At 38.5% G+C, this 22,132-nt stretch overlaps 1 long non-coding RNA gene across 1 annotated transcript in view; it reads right to left on the bottom strand.

The window, feature by feature from the left end:
- The window catches only part of LOC122684394, a 152,886-nt gene extending 134,107 nt beyond the window's left edge, over positions 1-18,779 (bottom strand). Inside the window, exons 1-2 of the long non-coding RNA XR_006338023.1 lie at positions 18,671-18,779; positions 738-864 (exon numbers count right to left, since the gene is read on the bottom strand). This is a non-coding gene — a long non-coding RNA (uncharacterized LOC122684394). The remainder of the gene's footprint in view (positions 1-737; positions 865-18,670) is intronic.
- Between the last annotated feature and the right edge of the window lie 3,353 nt (positions 18,780-22,132).

Below are 22,132 nucleotides of genomic sequence, written 5' to 3' on the forward strand. Positions count from 1 at the left end.
ATTTACTCCCCAGTCCAGTGGACCTTCCCCCAACATTACATATCTCCATGAACATACCACACTGAACAAACTTTAATCTACATTTGGAAGATGTGAGCCATTATTCTATTCAGTGCGAGTATCTCCTTTTTGCTTCTTGGTGAAGTATAAAGTCATGCGGTAATTTGGTGATCAGCTCAGTGAGCCTGTTTTGTTCACTGGAAAGAAGAAACTTCCTCTGTTGACTGGTAAAGGGAACCAACCTGGTACCCAGATTGAAACTCTAACTTGAAAATCCCTCCCCACCAAAATTCCAGCCTGCCCAAATTCCTATATGGCTTCTGAGTGAAATGGAAAAAGCAAGTGGAACCAATTTCTATGCTCTATACTTCTTTAATATATTTAGTAATTCACAAATCTTACAAAACCTTATGCAACTGAAAGCTTGGTGTCTATGGTTGTTTGTGTGTCTAAGTGTTGAGTTATGTTGCTTTTTTATGTGCATGAAAGTCAATTACAAAAGAAAGCTAAGCTATCTTGTGATACACAAATTCTTTCAGCCATAGTACTTGTGATAACTGCTACTGCATGTTTTATCAAATGTCATATAAACTTAAAATGAGTTAACACATTTTTAAACTGTAGGGTCTCTTTCAAATTAAATGTACAGACAAGGTTATATATATTGGACATGGTAGATTCCCATGGAACCATGAGACAACATGATACAGAAGACAATATAGCTATTTACACCTTACCTCACCTCCAGTTCTGGGAGCTGGCTTAATTCCATAACCAATCCTGATTGTGTCTGGCCAAAGCGATCTTGTTCTGCTCCACAGAGGCCCTCCCTGGGAATCTGACTTGTCCCTGGTCCTCTTCATTCTATAATGCCGAAAGGAAGCCAGATTACGTTAGAGTCAAACCTCAGAAACATGTCTGCCTTGGGGCGAACCAAGCAATCCATTTAACAACTTAACTTTCCCAACCAGACCAGAGCTAACCTAAAATTAACCCTTCCATAAAAGTGACTCAAATCTGGTGGCCGAATATAGGACTTTTAAAAGACTTGTCTAAGGGAAGGTGTAAGACTGAACTATTCTGGGCACTCACAACCCTTCTTTTCTCTACTAGAGCCCACTTCTGTGGTCATTCTAGATTGGTCTACTGAATGCACAATTCAAAACAGAGGCTCAGAAATGTGTTCATAAAAATGTATTGCAACTTTAGGTCACAATCACACGATTAATTGTTGTATTTTGTTCAGTTCCCAGCCAGAGTAATTTTATTTAGTTCACCAAAGTAGGCCTTTGCAGTTTCAATTGAACTCCTTTTTTTTCATTATTAAATAGAATAGCCAAAAAACTATACGTCTGCTAGTTTTCACCCTACAAATAGATATAGTTTTGGTAAGTGATGCTTTACCCTTTCCCCACCACAGATTCGATTCTTGTACTAACCATTTGGACAGTCCAGGACCTGCAACATTGTCAGTGTCGTTCAGTCTAAACCCTTTAAACTTTAAAAATTATTATTCATCTAACACACTGTTTTTCCTGTCATGCTATTGCTCAGCAAAGTGGTATTAGGAATGAATAAGTGATTATAGAAATGAGCAAGCGTCTCCAAAAAGAGGAAACATAAAAAATAAAGGTGACATTGAGAAGTAGAATCTCATTTTTAAAGCCCAAGCTAAAACAAACTGAAAACGGCTCATCCCACTGTGAAGGGCTACTAAGTCAAACTGGGTTTCTGCTTTTTTATTCAAGATTGTATCATGTGTACTAAATTTATAAGGAAACAGCCTCTGCTTTTATAGAGCTTGAGAGTCTTTGCTTTATCACAGGAAGAAATCTGCAGACTGTCAGTTTCTGAACAGCTGTGGCTTCATTCATTGGCTAGAAGGCAGCATGATGACAATGGACCAGGGCTGTCAGGCTCTGGGAGTAGTAGGAATAAACAACACTTCCTAATATCTAGTCATGAATAAGGTCTTATTTAGTCTTTCCCCAAAAATGACCTCTTGTCGCTTTTCCCATTTATGTCCCACTCCCCTATATAAATCCTAGTTATTGTAACTTTTACTTTTTATAAATATGCTCAGGAGAAGACTTGGTTTTAGAGAATCATTTCCCTACTCATCGGTGTCTTTATAAAATTTTAGACTAGTAGAAATTCAGTAAACTAATAAATGACAGAGTCATGTCTACTACAAAATGACAGAGTCAAATCTCCTGCTCTGTTACTGAACAGAAGCAGGGCATTACCTTGACATTTAGTGACAAAATTTTAGCAAGTGGCAGTTCTTAGCCTCAGAAGAAATATTTTAAGAAGGAGTGAATTTTGAAGGCCTCTCTAAGAAGGAGAAATCTTCCAAACATTATATATATAAATTTTACATGTAGTCTTGAGCTCACAAAAAATTACATAATAGATTTTCTCTTAGTCAACTGTTAAAATATGTTTATTGAGTATCTACTACATGCCAGGAAATTTCTAGGCACTAAGGATGTAGTGGAAACAAGGCAATGTCCCTGTTCTCAACAGCAGCTCTTACATTCAGAAGAAGAAAGATAGAGGATAAACTTGTAAAAACACAAGATTATTGAGGAGATAATAAGTGCTAGGAAGAAAATAAAGAAGTATTAACTGGGGGTGTTGCTTGAGCTAGGTGGTCTGGAAAAAGTCACTTATGAGATGGCATTTGAACTGAGACCTGTTAAAGTCATATACATCTGTGATCATGTCTTTATAAATGTAGTTCTGAAACTGACTTTCCTACAGGGTAAATTTGAAATGGAGTTTTCTGGATATGGGCCTTACATTCATATTTCTATCAAGGCATCATTCTTCTTCTTTTTTTTGTTTTGTCTTTTTCCCTGTTTCCCAATCTAACCTTCCTCTCTTTCTACCTTTATACCTATGGATCATGCTCCTTTTTTTCCCTCTCTCCTCTTCCGCTTTTTCCCTATATCTCCTCTTTTGCCTTCTTCCTACCTCTTCCCATCAAGCTCATTGTGCTCTCTCTGAAAGGTTTTCCTTGCTTCTTAAAAAACGTGTCCATCTGGCCCACTGGGGCCACCTGAATTTCTGTTCTAACATCTTCCTTCTTACTCTACTTACTGTTAAAACAGACACAAGCCAAACTCTTTGTATTTCTTGTGGAATTTAACAAACATGTCTTACAGTGGTTTCTCTAAAGTAGTTATGTCTTTTTTAACTTCTTTTGACTCTTGAGTTCTCCTTCTGTGCCCTCTACTAGGAAAAAAGTAAAATTAGATATGAAGTGTTATCCCAGGTCAACAACATGTAAATATTTGAAATTTTTTGATCATTTTAATTCTCCTGAATACATGTAAATTTCAAAACACAGCGCTATATTTTATATTTGGAGGAAGTATGTGCTCCAGTTTTATGCTTTTAACTGCAATCCCATCGATGTGTTTCAATGATTTTCTCCACAATAAAAGTATGCAATTATCTATACTTATTATAAAAGTCATCTTAACAGAACTTTTATTAAAACTGGGAAGGCTTAATGTATCCATAATAAGACACACTGCAAATATTTATTTTCAGCTACAGCCTCATAAAAAATGTACTTTCTCTTAGAAAGGAACTCTGCATGGAATTGTTTTGTGTTAATTTAACTCTAATAAAATTGAAGTATGTTTTACAAATTAATACATACATTAAAGTAACACATTCTGGTAGGTTATTTCTAATTTTTGTTGTAATTTGTTTGAATGAAACTATAAATTTTAAGCTATCCACAAAGCCAAAAAAAAAAAAAAAGACTTGAATAAGACTAGGTAAAGATAAGACAGCACAAAGACATAATCATTTAAACAATGTTGAATAGGACACACTCTAAAGATAGTTCATCCCCATTACATTCTCATTTCAGAAATATGCTAAACACTGGGGATTCCTTGGTGGTCCAGTGGTTGGGACTCAACTCACTGCCAGGACCCTAGTTCAATCCTTGGTCAGGGAACTAAGATCTTGTAAGCTGTGTGGCAGAGCCAAAAATTTTTTTTAATTAAATTAAAAATATTTTTTTAATGTTAAGGAAATCTGGTAAAAACTGTATGTTTATCTGGTAAAATATCCAGTAATAAGACAAATCCTCGAACTGATGAAACTCGTCCATATTTAGAAGATTCTATTATCGCTGACATTGTTCCCAGGCCAATGCTCACACAGTGACCCATCTTGCTGCCAGCTTTGGCCTGGGGAGGTTATAGTCTGGCCTCACAGCTTAAACAGGAATTTTTTACTCAAATTTACAAAATGGGATTATATTTTTGTCTTCTGCTTTTAAAGAAAGGCAGACCCATCTTCCAGAAAGCAAAATATTCCAAAGAGGAAACTATAGTGTGAGGGCCATAGTGAGACATGAGCACCTTTGGAGCCCAGGGATGAGGCAGAGACGTGGAGCATCTTCTACTCAGGGTTTGCGTCAATCTGCACCGAACATCAATCATCTAGGACAGACTGAAGTGTCAAACAAAAGAGTTTTTCATCATGTTCTCAAGCAAAATACCTATTAAGTCTTTTCCACTTCACTCTTCTGACATAATTGCTCTTTGCTTCCTTTTTCTCAGTTTGAAAATGAGAATAGGATAAATCCCATAGTGTTGTTATGGGGATTGAGTTAGTTAATTCAGTTAAAACACTTAGAATCTTACCTGAAACATATTTATCATTCAATTAATGGTAACTATTATCCTTGCTGCCACTGTTGCTGTTATTGTGGTAGTTAATAGTATGAAATGCAGATATAGTAGTACTTGTGTAGTTGTGGGACTTAAAAGAATTTGTAAATCAGAAATATATATGCAGCCTAGATGCTAGAAACATCCAAGTTTACTGTCTTTTTCTAAGATCCTTGTCAGACATCTTTCATAATTAAACTCATCTTTCTAATTACCTAGAAAGTCTTATAAATCTAACTTTATTTATATTTTAGGAAACTATGCTTGAAAATGTTTTAAGGAATAGAGAAATCAAATTCAAATTTTGCTCCTAGTTTTCAGGGAAACAACCAACATAAGAGACCATTATCATCTGTAGGAGAGTCATTTGGAAACTATGGACTTGATCACATAGAACAGATTAAGGAGGACTTACTTTGCACATTTTGGTAAAGTGTTTGCAAAAATGGCTGAGTTAATATCACTCTCTGTACCATGGAGAGTCCCCTCCTATGATGACTTTGGGTCTGGTTATGAGACCTGCTTTGGCCAACAGAATAACAGCAAATGTGGTACAAGCCACAGAGTGAAAGGTGCTTGTATTAATCAAGGCTCTCAAAGAACTAAAGAGCCTCTTGATGAAAGTGAAAGAAGAGAGTGAAAAAGTTGGCTTAAACTCAACATTCAGAAAACTAAGATCATGGCATCCGGTCCCATCACTTCATGGCAAATAGATGGGGAAACAGTCTAAACAGTGGCTGACTTTATTTTGGGGGCTCCAAAATCACTGCGGATGGTGATTGCAGCCATGAAATTAAAAGACGCTTGCTCCTTGGAAGGAAAGTTATGACCAACCTAGACAGCATATTAAAAAGCAGAGACATTACTTTGTCAACAAAGGTCCATCTAGTCAAGGCTATGGTTTTTCCAGTGGTCATGTATGGATGTGAGAGTTGGACTACAAAGAAAGCTGAGCACTGAAGAATTGATGCTTTTGAACTGTGGTGTTGGAGAAGACTCTTGAGAGTCCCTTGGACTGCAAGGAGATCCAACCAGTCCATCCTAAAGGAGATTGGTCCTGGTGTTCATTGGAGGGACTGATTTTGAAGCTGAAACTGCAATACTTTGGCCACCTGATGCAAAGAGCTGACTCATTTGAAAAGACCCTGATGCTGGGAAAGATTGAGGGCAGGAGGAGAAGGGGATGACAGAGGATGAGATGGTTGGATGGATGGCATCGCCGACATAATGGACATGGGTTTGGGTGGACTCCGGGAGTTGGTGATGGACAGGGAGGCCTGGAGTGCTGTGGTTCATGGGGTCACAAAGAGTCGGACACAAGTGAGTGACTGAACTGAACTGAACTCAAGAAAAAAAAGAATTAACAAACTTTCATTTTATAGACAATATTAATATTATATTATTATACTAAAATACATTATCATATTAAAGCATAATATCCAATAATATATAGGTTTATATAATTCAATAATATATATATATCATTATATATGCCATAATGATAATGTTTATAATATGTGTGTGCTAAGTCGCTTCAGTCATGTCCAGCTCTTTGAAACCCAAAGGACTGTAGCCCGCCAGGCTCCTCTGTCCATGGGAGTCTCAAGAATGCTGGAGTGCATTGCTGTGCCCTCCTCCAGGGGATCTTCCCAATCCAGGGGTGAAACCCATGTGTCTTACGTCTCCTCATTAGCAGGCAGTTCTGTACTGCTAACACCACGTGGGAAGCCCAATGTTTGTAATATATATAATATAGAGCCCAATATTTGTAATATATATAATACAAATATATATTATTTGTATATATAAAATCTATTAGTTCTGTTAATTGGGGGAACCCTAACTAATACAAGAATCTTTCACTCCTCTGACTGCATCACATTTCTCTCACACTCTATCTCTGTACAGATAAATATAGAGAGAGAAGGAAAGAGAGAGAGATTTATTTATTCTAAGGAATTGGCTCATGTGATTATGGAGGCTGAGATATTTCATGATCTGCCACATGAAAACTAAATACCCAGAAGGGCTGGTGGTGCAAGTCCCAGTTTGAGTACAGAAGACTATCCTGACTTGAAACCAGTCAGGCAAAGAGAGCAAATGCGTTCTTATGCTACCTTTTGTTCTAGTCAGGCCTCCAAGGAATTGGATGAGGCCCATCCACACTGGCGAGGGTAATCTTCTTTACTCAGATTAACAATTCAAAGGTCAGTCTCATCTCAAATACCCTCACAGACACACCTACAATAATGTTTAACCAAATATCTGGGCACCCGTGACCCCATTATGTTGACACATAAAGCTAACCATCAGTGTTCATCAGAGAGCTCACCCTCTTTTGCTGCTGGACTCTTTCTCCATCAGGTAAACAAACCCAGGTAAGCCTGCCGGAGGCTGAGGGACCACACGAAGGGACTGCAAGGCTACCTGTCTCAGCTGACATCCCAGGTACATGAATGAGATCCCCCTCAACTAAACCAAAGCAGACTGGCCCGCACAAACATGACAAACAATAATTGCTTGAAATTTAAACTATTAGGTCTTGAGATAGCTTTTTATACAACAAAAGCAAATCAATTTGCTAAGTGGACACAATTTTATTAATAAAAGCTGATGTCACACTTAAAACCAAGGCCATATTTTAATCTATGCTTAATAAATTTCAGTCTAAGAAAATTCTAATCTATACTTACTGCTTGGACACAGAACATTTGAAATATGTAAAGCTACTTCCATTGTTTGTTATTAGCATCAAAAGATTTATACAATTTTTTAAAATAAAAGATTAAAGTTTTAAAAAATCATAGTTGAGTAGACATATAAAATGAATGCCAAGATTAAGTTACAAAAAATGGCAAGAAGCAAGTTAAATTTCATGTGAGTATTAAAAATACTGGAAATACCATTTCAGTTCTAAAATAATGACATAAACATTAACTTTAGGCACATTCAATATCAAATAGTAAAAGATTTTGTCCTATAACTCATATTCTATAAAATTCACTAGAATGTACCATTCAGTGGATTCTAAAATATTAAAGTTGTGCAACCATTGCTACTCCTAAACACCATAATATGTCACCCCAAAGAGAAACCCTGTACCGGTTAGTAGACATTGTCCTCTTCTCCCCGAGTCCCTGGCAACTACTAATCTACTTTCTTTCTCTACAGATTTGCATATTTTGGACATTTTACATAAATGGAATCCTACTATTATGTGGCCTTTTATATCTAGCTTCTTTCACTTAGCCTTGTGTTTAAGTTCATCCATACTGTAGCCTTTATCAGTACTTTATTTCTTTTTATTGCCAAATACTATTCTACTATACGGATATGCCATATTTTGCTTATCCATTCATCAGTTTATGGGCATTAGGTCATTTCCATTTTTTAGTATTATGAATGATATTGCTATAAACATTTGTACACAACTTTTAATATAAATATATATATTGTCAAGTCTCTTGAATATAAACCTAGAGGTGAAAATGCTGGATCATATGTCAACTGTATTTTCAATATATTGAAGAACTTCCAAACTGTTTTCCACAGTGTTTGCACTATTTTTTATTCTGGTCAAGAATGTATGAGGGTTCTTGTGTTTCTTCATCCTTAACATTTGTTATTTTCCTTTCTATATTTTTATTATAACCATCTTAGTTGATGTGAAATTATATCTCATTTTGATTTTGAGTTCCTATCCCCTGATAACTAATGATGTTAAACATCATTTATATGCTAATCTTCCATCTGCATGTCCTCATTAGAGAAATAGCTATTCAAATTATTTGCTCATATTTTAATTAGGATATTTTTGTTTTTATTCTAGAGTTGCAAGAGTTTCTTATATATACTAGATGCAGCATTCTTATCAGATACACAGTGTGTGAATGTTTTATGCCATGTGTGTGTGTGTGTTAGTCAGTCAGTCATGTCCAACTCTTTGTGACCTCACGGACTGTAGCCCACCAGGCTCCTCTGTCCATGGAATTCTCCAGGCAAGAATACTGGAGTGGATTGCCATTCCCTTCTCCAGAGGATCTTCCTAACCCAGGGATCGAACCCTGGTCTCCCGCATTGCAGGCAGATTCTTTACCATCTGAGCAACAGGGACATCCTATGCTTTATTCCATACTATGAATCATTTTTTCATTTTCCTGATTTTTTTGAAGCACAAATATTTTTAATGTTGAGGAATTCCAATCTATTTTTCATGTTGTTCATGCTTTTTGTGTTACATTTTTTAAACTATTGCTTAAACTAAGATCATGAACATTTACTCTGATGTTTTCTTCTAAGAATTCTATTACTTTAGCTCTTAAAGGTTTTATTCATTTTGAGTTAATGTTTGGAGATAGTGTGAAGCACAGTCCAATCTCATTCTTTTGCATGTGAATATGAAGATGTACCAGCTTCATATGTTGAGAACACTATGCTTTCCCTCATTAATTTTCTTGTCAAAAGTCAATTGACCACAGATGTGTGGGTTTACCTCTGGACTCTCAGGTTAAATGCTACATGATCTATGTGTCTATCCTTATGCAAATACCACAACTGTGTTTTTTACTGTAGGATTATAGTAAATTCTGAAATCAGGAAGTGTGAGTCTTCCAACATTGTTTTATTCTTTCAAGATTGTTTGGGCTATTCTAGGTCCTTCACATTCCTATGCAAATTTTAGGATTTGCTTGTGCATTACTGTAGAAAAGGGAGTTTGAATTTAATAGGGATTATGTAGATCACTCTATGGAGAGGGCAACTGGCAACCCACTCCAGGGTTCTTGCCTGGAGAATCCCAGGGGCGGGGGAGCCTGGTGGGCTGCCATCTATGGGGTCACAGAGAGTTGGACACGACTGAAGCGACTTAGCAGCAGCAGCAGCAGCAGATCACTCTAAGGAATACTGCCCGTTTAACAATAGTAAGTCTTCCCAACATGAGCGTGGGATGTCTTTCTATTTATTAGGGCTTCTTTAATTTCTTTCAACAATAATTTGTGGTTTTCAGTGTGTAAGTCCTGCACTTCTTTGACAAATTTATTCATAAGTATTTTATTCTTCCTGATGCAATTGTAAATAGAATAATTTTCTTAATTTCATTTAGTTTTTTTATTGCTAGTGTACAAAAATACAATTAAATTTTGTATATTCATCTTTTATTGTAAGTTTCAACTTCACTAAACTCTTATTTGTTCTAATACTTTGTGTATTTGTGTGTGTGTATGTGTATACTTAGTATTTTATATGATATATATTATCTTATATATTTATGATAATGTCATCTGCAAATGGAGATGACACTTCTTTCTTTCCAATCAGGAGGCTTTTTGTTGTTTTTTCCTGGCTAGCTGCCCAGGTTCATACATCTAGTACAATGTTGGATAGAATGGATAAGAGTAGACATCCTTGTCCTGTTTTTTATCTTTCACCTTAACTATGATACTAGCTGTATCTTTCACTTCTTTCCTTCCAATCAGGAGGCTTTTTGTTTCTGTTGCCTGGCTAGCTGCCCAGGTTCACACATCTAGTACAACGTTGGATAGAATGGATAAGAGTAGACATCCTTGCCCTATTCTTTCTCTTTCCCCTTAACCATGGTACTAGTGGTAGGGTTTTGTAGATGCCCTTAATAAGACTGAGGAAGTTCCCTTCAATTTCTAGTTTGCTGAAAGCTTGACCCTGAAATAGTGTAGGATTTTGTCAAATGTCTGTTTTGTCAGATGTTCGTCTTGAATTTTTATCTACTGTGATGATCATTTTTTTCTTTATTCTCTTAATATGGCATATTACACTGATTTTCATATGCTGAAACAAACTTGCATTCTTGGGATAAATTTCACATGGCCATGGTGTTCACTTTTTATATATTTTGGACTAATTTGTAGGTTTCTGTTGAAGATGATGGTATATTTATTCATAAAGGTCATTGGTCTGTAGCTTGCTTTTCTGTGATATTTTGTCTGGTTTTGGTATCTGTGTAATACTGGTCTCATAGAATGAGCTGGAAAGTATCTCTCTTCTTCTTTTGCTTTTTTTGAGGGGGGATTATGTAAATAATTGGTGTAAGCAATATTTTAGATGTTTGGTAGAATTCACCAGTTTGCTTGATATTACTGAGCTAATTTTGTAAAGGCTCTGTTCTTTGTCATGTATGGCTACTGAAGTCTCTGTTCATTTATTTTAGGAATCAGTTATGATTGAGCAATTTTTTAAATTCCTGGAACCAATAAATCTACTATTCTTTACTGAGGAACTTTGTACACACGTTAAAATAACCTCCAACATTCAGTTTAGAGATGTCTTAGCTTCTACTTCCTGGTTGGCTGCTTCAAGGTCAGCCAGAGGTGAGAGCTTAGGACTTTCTCAGGTTCTTTCTGAGAATGCACACAGCTCTACACAAGTGCATGAACTTTTAGATTCCCAGGAATACATCCAAACTTTCCAAAGCCCCTGTGGACACCTCATTTTCTTTTCAAGCTTTTCTGGTTAATCTGTTGTTTATGTCAACTGTTAACTGTCCCCTCAGGCACTACGGTTTTGAAACATTTGCCTGTAAATATTTTCCATAAATGCCCCTTGAGGAGAGGCTTTTAGCACTGGGCAAGCTTGAGTCAGATCAAATACGAACAAGCTTTTCCAGTCAGAAAACCATTCAACACATCAAATAAGATCAACTCTTTGGAAATGCAGCTTTGAAAGAGCCCCAGCTCTGTCCTGCTTCCTCAACTATCGAGCATGCAAGCTCTTCTTCTTCAAGGCTACTGCTGAGTTGGGGAGTGGGAGGTTAGAGTTGCTATCCTTACCAATATTCGGCAATTTTTCTTGAATAAATGCTTCGTAGCTTGCTACAAGCCTTTGGTTAATTTCCAGAGTTCTTAAAAAAAAAAATTGATTCTATTTCATCAGTCTGTTGTTGTTGCTATTGTTGCATTTATGGAGGAACCAGGGTCTAAACTGTGAAACATGACTGCAGATAGTGACATAGGAATATCTTCTGCAAACATGAAGAACAATTAAATATAAGCTACTTGGGTGACTACTTAAGAAAAATCACTATCCAAGGGCAGCTCCAGGACCTTTAAGAATAAGTCAGAATTTTTAAAATTAGGACAACAAATTATAAGGAGCAGTTAATAAATTCAGAGTAAATTCTACTTGTAGAGTTAACAAGATGAAAATAAAGGCTCTTTATTAGAAACTGCATGCATAAGAACATTAAACTCACATTGTACTTAAACTCTCATCAAGGATGATTGATGATAGAAGAAAAAACCAAGAAGAAACATATTTTGGTGACTGTACTTCTATTTGCTGACACTACAGAAAAACCAAATCTTTACTACACAAAGAATGAGTTCAGAATGGAAAAACACTGAAGCATCTAAATTTGACTGTCTACTGTACTAAGTCAAAAACCAACTCAGAAAATGCTCTACATGAAAACAAAGTTGTTTGCTAATCATCATATTGGCAATTTTGCATTTTATTTCAGCTAGAGGTTTATTTTTAAATTTAATCTCCCCTGATTGAAATGAGGTTTTTTAAAACTCATATATTTCACATTTGTCCTCACAGCAATTGATGAAGTAGATGAGATAAATAGAACTATTCTGGGAGACACAGAATTCTAAATTAAATGATAAAATAGGTCTTAAAATGACACGGACTAAGTGCTCTTTCAGTTGGATCAGTATTTAAGAGGCCACTTTAATTTGATACCTTTGGGGGTACAGACAACAAAGACACTTAGTTAATGACTGTGCATCATTATAGAAGACAATTTAGAAGTGTATACAGAGCTAAATCTTACCTATAAAGTCATCCCAAACACCTAGCTTAACCAAGAGGACTGCAATCATCCTTCAAATTGTATCACTTGGCTTTAAAGAGTGAACGTCCCTCTGAGAGTTTGACTTGTCTCATGAGAGTGGATTAATTTTAATCTCACTTGTCTGACCTCCCATGGCAATTACAGTCACTTCTACAACATGAACAATTTATTGTCCATTATTAATAGTTTTCTGTGTTTCAACATTGTCTTCATATTTAGATAATATGTTCCAGGAGTTCTTACATTTCTATGTCACCTTCTCTTTCCTCCTCTTCTCTCTTCTTTCACTCATGAGGTCTCCTTATTCCATTCCATGCCAGCTCTTTGCTGGGCAAAAAGTGCCTCGATGTTTCTCTCAAATAGAGCAATTCATTCAAACAGTTTTGAAACCCTACAATCTTACCTAATTAACTGAAAGAAACATTTCAGTTTTACAATGTTTCTATCCTGTCTAAATATGATTTTGAGACTGCCTCCTATTTTATTCCTCATTTTCAAAAACTCATTGTCCAGCCGTGTGTCAAGAGAGGGTTGCCTGTTTTACCATCCCCATCCCTCACTGAAATACAGGTTCTATCTCAACTATGCCACTGCAACAATTCACACTTTAAAGACTTCATCTAACGGGAAATTGCTGTAGCACTTGAAACTGACCACACTCGCTTTATTAAACATTTTTTCCCCCCTTTGGCTTCCATGATACTAAATTGTCTTAATTTTTCTCAGCCTCCTCCTCAGACCCACCTCATATGCTCAGTGCTTGTTTTCGTCTCTGATCTCCTAAAGTCTCTTCTGTTTTTATTGTATATACTCTTAATGGGTGATTTCATCTCTCCCTTGGCAAAAATTTCTAGCTTCAAATTCATGATTCCCAAGTAATCTTTAGCCAGGAATTGTCTCTACGGCTTCACATCTCCATAATCAACTGCCTTCCGAATGTCTCCATTTCTATGTTTGATAAGATCCAAAATGTAACCCACTGAAAACTGAACTCACTTTTAGTCCCATCATTTCTACTTCCCCTCTCGCTGTCTGTATCCCAGTGAATGCTGCCACTGGACAGCAAATGTAACTGGATGCCTCCCCGAGTCCATCCTTGCCCTTTCCCTCCTTCTCAATAAAACCACAAGTTTGTTCCAGATTTTCACCCTCCTCCACTAGACCCCTGGGCTCTAGCCCTGGTGTGTCTTGATTGGTTCAAATGACTTCAAATCAATAATGATAGAATTTCCCTCGCCAATAAGTAGGTTTGCGTGAGCATGTGATAAAATTCTGGCCAATGAGACAAGAACTGAAATGCACTGAGTTGTTTCTGGAAAAGGGTTCTCATTTAATACAAGACACAGGAAGAAACTCCCCCCTTGGTTGCGTTTAAACTGTGTTGCCATGGATTGTTACCTGAAACTGTTAGGCATCCTGTGTTCCCAGCCAGAATTTGCCTAAGAATTTGCCTGAGGACAAACACATGATACAACAGAAGACAGAATCAAAAGAATGGCAAAGAAGCAGAACTAGAGTCCCATTCCTCAGACTGCTCTTCTCTCTCTTTTTTTAAACTTTTTCTTTTATATTAGAGTATAGCTGATGGATAATGTTGTGACAGTTTAAGGTACACAGCAAAGTGACTCGGCCATGTACACGTATCCATTCTCCCCCAAACTCTCTTCCCATCCAGGCTGCCACATACCATTAAGGTTGCTTTTCTCTCGAATGGTGATTCAAATCAGTGGTTTTGGTGATTCAAATCAGTGGTTCTCAAACTTAACCTGCAAAAACTTCTGAAATAGATACTGCTCAATTCCAATTCCAGAGATTTTCATTAAGTAGGTATACAAGTGGGACTCAGGAATTCACATCTCTAACATGCTCCCAGCTGATGCTAGTGCTGTTTGTTCAAGAAATGCCCTTTAAGAACCACTGAGTTAAAATCACTGACCCACGTTTCCGACCATATGCAGCCAAACACAGTTTAATGGATAAAGCTATGCACTTCACTGTCAAAATCAGAACCCTGTGTCTCATTCTAAGCTCTCTTTTCTCCACACAAACAATCTATCCCAAAATGTTATTCATTTTACTTTCTAAATATTTCCCATATTTGCAGGCTTCCCACCATGGTGAACATTGTTTTCTAGTTCAAGCCATTATCATCCCTCTTTTGGATTAGGGCAGTACTTCAACTAGCCTCTAGTCCCACCACTCTGTCCCCTTTTACAGTTCACCACCATCAGGGGAAGTTTTCAAAAATGCAAATTTTGTCATGTCTCATTTGCTGAAAGCTTCACAGAGGCTTCCCAGGCCTTCCAGTCCTGGCCCCACATTCCACAGTCTCACTCCTGGTCACTCTGCTTCTTACACTTGCCCACAACAGCTTTCCAGAATGTCTCTAGTTCCACAGAGTCTTGAGTTCACTGTGCTCTTGATTCCTCTGTACCTTTCATAGGCGCTTCTATTCTCCTCCACCCTGGGCCCTTCTCTATTTGCATTGCACTTATTTATTTTGAATTAAAGGTTGTGTTCAGATATGTCTTTCTCAAAAAATTTTCCCATGATCTCCCAAGTGTGGGTCTGAGACACCTCCTGCAAGCTCACACAACACTCTTTGCTTCCCCTCCGACAGCATGTTTTTTTATTGCCTTGTGGTGACCTATCTCATCAGCACATTTTTAGAGATCAGGGACCATGTCTATCTCATCTGCCTCATAATCCCTCACATAATGCTTAGGACCACATTGTCATTATCCTCATTCTCATCTTCTTCATCATCTTCATCATGTCATTTTCCTTCTCCTCATCTGGCAAACAGAAAGTAAGCTAAGGGCCTTACATATTTAATGTTCTACCTGCCATATTTTCCCATAAGGAAAATTAGGTTCAAAGACACAAAGCAATTCACTCCAGGAGGCAGTGAGCAATGAAAAAGCACAATTTGGATCCAAAAGGAATCTAATCCTAGAATTCCCCCTCCATTCCTCCTTCTTCTGGTAACGGTATGACGATGCCTGATTTTCTTCTAGAAAATCACCCCTTCTCCACCTCTTCCCCACCTCCCTTACCAGAGATTTCAATTCTTCTATTGTCAACCATCTCCCCACCCCCAGCAGCATACCCACACCACATGTCCAGTGGCCTGTGAGAAGAGGCTTAATTGCAGTTTGCCAGATGGGTGCAAAACCTGTCACTGGTCCCATTCCCAGTTCACCCAGGTAGCTCTTCACCACTTTCTGGGGAATGACTGGCCAGTGATCCTTTTCACTACACAGGTAAGACTGGGCATATATTGGAGAGAAAGGGCCATCCTTTCAAGTATTTAAGTCGTATGCCCAATCCAAACTCTGAAAACTCTAGGTTCTAAGAGGAAAAATAAGTGTTGACAGACTTTTTAGGCTTAATAAATTAATAATGCTAATGGAAAAACAAAAAAATATTCTGAAATACAAAAATGAAAAATCCAGCTCTTCATAAAGCCCATCTCCAGGCCACTCCTAACAATAGCACACACTTCAGTGGCTAATCTGTCTGGCTCTATGGCTTATGACAAATTCTGTGAACTCTTGAGTGCAAGGACTGTTTTTCATCCCTGGATGCCCATCACTGAGAACAGTTACTGACATAATGGTACTCAAAAAAAAAAAAAAATGAGAAAGCTGTTGTGCATATAATCCAATGTTTTCATCAAAGGTCTCTTCCGTCTCAGCAAGATAGTTTTAAAGAGAAATTTGGTTGCATAATTTTGAACTTGAGTTTTAATCTGTCTGACCAGATGTTAGTGCTAGTATTTCAGAATTGAAATGAAAAGTTAAGTTGTCCTCGATTCTGTCACCTCCAATTCTCTTGAGGCAGAGAGATTTACATAACTGTCACCCTGCCCATAGTCCAGCCAAACTTCATTTTGCTACCACGCGTGGCCCCTCTGACCCTGCAGTAGCCCTCTCTTATGCCTCAATCCACTTTCTTCGCCCTGGGGCAGCCTGCATGCAGCCTCTCATTTTCTGCACAGGCAGGCATCTTGACCCCATTCAACATTCTCTGGTGACAAGGCCACATACGATAGAGCAGCAGGAAGGGCAAGGTGAAGGACAGACCCCAGGGCCGGCCTGCCAACACTCCTGGTTCCTTAGCCAGGCAGCGGCTGCCCCGGAGAAATAGCGCGCAGATGCCTGGCAGCCTACTGGAACAATCTATTCTTGACACTGATGAATTTTTTTCTAGTCAGCACTATAATGAGCAGACTCAGAGCCTCAAAATTAAAGTTCCTGAGAAAAGAATATCCTGAAGATTGTTTGCCCTACATTACTGAAATTCGCCTTAATGGGTAGTGACTCAACCTTCTTTGTTCATTGCAAACGTAAACAGGGCTGATTTTTTAGGGTGTGCCTGGTTAAACATATTGTAGACACCCTCTTTATAAAGACTAACACCTGGTTAGAAGCTGCTGTTTATTTTGTGGAGAGTGTTTAGTTTTCACATAGAATAGCAATTGAGAAAGAGGTAGTTAAATGAGACTGACAGATGCAAGATCATGAGTGTCCTTCTAGAGCCTTCATTTTTACCAAAAAGGACATTAGCAGGACATTTGGCAAAATTTTGAGTGCAGTATGAAGATTAGAGGGAGGTAATGTATCATTGTTAATGTCCTGATTTTGATGGTTGTATTATGGTTATCTTGTGCATCTACCATATGCAAAAAAATGGTGAGGTGCAGAATAAAAAGGACAAAAATTGTCCCAGGTTGCTTACAGCCTAACAGGACAGATATCAGATGCATGTAAGATGACGGAAAATACAAAACACAATTCCACAAGGACCAAATATCACACAAGAACAATGGTTCTTGCTATTTTCTCCACCAATAACATTGATCCTAATACTCCTTCTTCAAACTTTATGGAGGTTGAGACCCAAGTCACTGTGAGCTGGATCCAATTCCACTCCATTCTCCTCCATTAAAGGAGCAGGGGGCTTTCTTGGTGGCTTCACATTATTCTAATACTGGTTTTTAATTTATTCTAATTTAATTTTAAAAGGTAAATGAGGGACTTCTCTGGCGGTCGAGTGGTTAAGACTCTACTGTCCCAATGCAGGGGGTCTGGGTTCAATCCCTTGTCAGGGAACTACATCCCACATACCACAACTAAGAGTTCTCATGCTGCAACTAAAGATTCCACGGGCTGCAACTAAGACCCAGTGCAGCCAAATAAATAAATAAATATTCTTAAATAAAATAAAAGGTAAATGATTCACCGTCTTGAGGACATCATCTCTAACTAATTCATCTCCAAAACAGTTCATTATTATCTCTCAGATTAACGCAAACTAATTTTTTTTTTGAGTATGGCTAATTGTTAAATGTGCTTCTCAGGGGGCTCAGTAGTCAAGAATCCACCTGCCAATGCAGGAGACTCAAGAGGGCTAGGTTCAGTCCCTGAGTTGGGAAGATTCCCTGGAGGCGGAAATGACAACTCATTCCAATATTCTCTCCAGGAAAGTGCTGTGGACAGAGGAGCCTGCCAGGCTGCAGTCCACAGGATAACAAAGAGTTAGACATGATTGAGCACACACACAATTTTTAAATGAGACCACAAGTACAAATCCCACCCTTCCCACTGTCCCCCCACCATTAAGAAGTATTTCCTGCCCACTCTAAGAGCAGCAACCACAAACCTTACCTAGTATAACAATTTGGGAATCTTAACACCTGCCACTTTCTCAATAGCTCTTTGCATATCTACCAATAACACTGTGATAATAGATTCATGGACAACTCAAGTTTACTGCAAAATTGTGGAGTGTGCTAGGTGGTGAGAGGAATACAGTTCCTCAAGATGCTTGTAGTTTAGAATAGGGAGATGATCAACATGACTGAACTCTTTAATACAGACAGACAAAACATGTACAAAGTCCCTTTCTCTCCCTCACACTACAAGATTCGGAATTTTTCATCTCACCTTCTCTCTCCACTGACTTGTAACAGAATGCCACTCTCTCCCAGCAACCCCACTCCACAAACAGGCAAATTTCACTTCCCTTGTTTGGGAAAGTTCATTTTTCAGGGGCCAGGGAGATGTACTTTGTGGAGACAGCAGTTTTCCTTACTTCCCTGAGTGTATTTCCACATGTATAAGTCCAGGACATGCACACCCACCGCCAAGTCTGGAGACAGGATGAAGTGTGATCACGCACATGGACACACCTGCATTAGAAGGATTCCTCCCGGCTCTCTTTGCTTCTCTCAGGATGAATAAGTCTGGGCCTAGGAATGCAGGGGACAAGTAAAAAGAAACTGGTGATGACAAAAACAGACAAAGAAGGGAAGGTTAAAGACTCCTCTCTTCCACCACAGCTTTTTGCGCTCCTAACCCGAGTTCATTTCTTCAACTTCCACTCTTGGAGAATAGATAAGAGCCTCTCGAATGCCTAGTCTTCTGTCCTATGCAACAGAAGTATCAGGCCACCTGCTCAGGTCCTTTTCAGTATCATAGCGCAGGAGAGCAGGCTCACTCAAGTTGATGTTGATCTTCTTCCTGGGGACCTACGGATCTCTGAATTGATATCTTCTCAGAACCCTCCATATTCCTTATCTCAGCACCCTCCAGTGCTGGACCCCAAGCCATGGTCAGGTGCAAGAAGAAAGACTCCTCTGTACTTCCTGTCAAGCCACCTCAAGAGCCTGGAGTCCCCCAGTACATGGCCACCTGCTTGTCCCAGTGCCAACTATAGCTCTGAGCAGGATGGATGGATGGGCTGGATATTGGGACTAGGTGGAAAAAATGATGATACAACTATGTCTCATCTTTCCAAATTCATCTGCAAACTCTCAGTGATTCTCAGTTCTTTTTTTTTTTTTTGATTCTCAGTTCTTGAATCTTCCTTTCTCTTTACCCACTTTCACCACACATGAGAGTTACTTGTATGACTTTCCCAACTGACTGAACTGCCTGAGCGCTTCTCACTCTTCTTACCTCACAAAAGCTAAATGAACCCTCCTTAGAGAAAGGCATAAAAGAAAAGGAGAGAGACACAGAGATGAAACCAGGAAGAAGGTGAAAACTGGGAATATTCACGCAACATCAAATTTTGATTCATCAGAAGTGTACCTCTCCTTCCCCCTTGACTTCTACTAACATCAACCCCAGATCCCCACGTAACCACAGACTAGTTCTCCATTCTGGAGGAATGTCCCACCCCCAGAAGGACAACACCAGGAAATAGTTAATAAACTTCCGAGAAATCATTTTCAATGAATCAGATGGAGAAGGAGTTGATCAAGGACTTACATTTGCCTTCTTCAGAAGTTTCTGGGCATCACCTCAGGCACTCCTGAGAAAAGCCTTTATATAGTTTCTGAGCCAGGGTTTTTCTATGGTCCATTAGAATCTTTCCTCAGCTGTTTTAAACACTTGATTCTGTTATTTTGGGCTATTTTGAGAGACTTAAAGTGTTTGGTTTGTTAAGTTGGGAAAGAAAATCTCACCTACTGTATTTTAGTGGTACATTCCCCACAGCTTATCAGTTATTCCTTTATTTACCTTGCTTTTCTAGGAGAAATGTATAGAATTAAAACAAACTAAAGGACCAGCCTGTATAACTATTTCAGGAACCTCAAATTTAGAGCCAAGGCTCCAATCCTTACTCTATTAATAAACTACTTGCTGTGCAAATTTTGGGAAACAGTGACCTGTCTCTCTCATGAGGTTGTCCTGAGGAGCCTATTAGATGATATGTAAAAGTAGGTTGACAAAATATAATATGTGGTGTAAAAATAAGGTGTCATATTTAAAGAAGTTACTAAAACAAGAAGATAAATGCAAAGCCTATATGAAAAAAAAAAAACACATGAGACTTCTTTTTGCTTAGAATTGCCTATTTTCGCTAAATACTTTAAAAGACTTTTGGAGTAGGGGAGAGTTTCTGAATATTAAGTGCTTCTTTAAGAGATCTAAAGGGCTTCCCTGGGGCTCACACAATAAAGAATCTGCCTGCAATGTGAGAGACCTGGGTTCGATTCCCGGGTTGGTAGGAACCCCTGGAGGAGAGCCTGGCAACCCACCCTGGTATTCTTGCCTGGAGAATCCCCATGCACAGAGGAGCCTGACAGGCTACAATCCATGGGGTTGCAAAGAGTCGGATGTGACTGAGAGCCTAAGCACAGCAAAAAGAGATAAAAGTCCTCTGCTACCGTGTGGCATTTGGATTGCATTTATAAGCAAATTTAACCCAGTAGGTGCTAGACTATGTTCTTTGGTGGTGGTGGTGGTTTAATCACTCAGCTGTGTCCGACACTTTGTGACCCCATAGACTATAGCCCGCCAGGCTCTTCTGTCCATGGGATTTCCTGGCAAGAAGACTGGAGTGGGTTGCCATTTCCTTCTGCAGAGGATCTTCCCAACCCAGAGATAGAACTGGGGTCTCTTGCATTGTAGGCAGATTCTTTAGCGACTCAGCCACCTGGGAAGCCCGTGGTTTTCATTACTTGGCATAAATGTCCAAATCAAAAATTGAAGTGAAACTCTTCTCTCCAGACAATTTGATCAATTATTTCTTAGAACTATTTAGAAGTAAGGTATGACATAACCAAAAGACCAACTGGCTATGACTAACAGACTTACATCCTACATCAATGTAGGAAACATAATTGATTGAATAACTTGGGCTCAGAGTGGATATGAGAAGGTAGACTCTATTCATTTTTTTTCTGTGCACAGAGCTTAGTTCATACCTCAGAATTTCACAGCACTGAAGTCACTCACAAGAGAATAAGATTCTTACTCAAGTGCTTAGGACTTTGTTCCTGCATCACAGCATAACCATGTAAGTCTTACCTCTCATCAATATATCCTTTAATCTCATACAGCAAACCCTTACATTTATTATCAAAAAACCACCATATAACACCCTTTATTCTATGTTGCTATTTTTTAAATGTGATGCTTATATTCTCAGACAGAACTACTTATTTTGTAGCATATTTTTACAAAAGTAAAAAAGATTGAAAACTTTTTTTTGGTCTATATATTGAAGACAAGTTCAATAAGGTAGTATAGAGTGGACGCGTTTTCTAAAAATTTCTTTCATATGTTCTTTGCAGACTGCCCAAGAAAACAGATAAATACTCCACCAAGTCACATCATATTATGAGTAATTTGATCACTGGTAGATTCGTCTAGTCAAGGCTATGGTTTTTCCAGTGGTCATGTATGGATGTGAGAATTGGACTATAAAGAAAGCTGAGTGCAGAAGAATTGATGCTTTTGAACTGTGGTGTTGGAGAAGACTCTTGAGAGTTCCTTGGACTGCAAGGAGATCCAACCAGTCCATTCTAAACATCAGTCCTGGGTGTTCATTGGAAGGACTGATGTTGAAGCTAAAACTCCAATACTTTGGCCACCTGATGCAAAGAGCTGACTCATTGGAAAAGACCCTTGATGCTGGGAAAGATTGAGGGCAGGAGGAGAAGGGGATGACAGAGGATGAGATGGCTGGATGGCATCACCAACTCGATGGACATGGGTTTGGATGGACTCCGGGAGTTGGTGATGGACAGGGAGGCCTGGCGTGCTGCGGTTCATGGGGTCACAAAGAGTCGGACACAGCTGAGTGACTAAAC

This window comes from Cervus elaphus, chromosome 26, assembly GCF_910594005.1.
Source record: "Cervus elaphus chromosome 26, mCerEla1.1, whole genome shotgun sequence".
Lineage (NCBI taxonomy): Eukaryota > Metazoa > Chordata > Mammalia > Artiodactyla > Cervidae > Cervus > Cervus elaphus.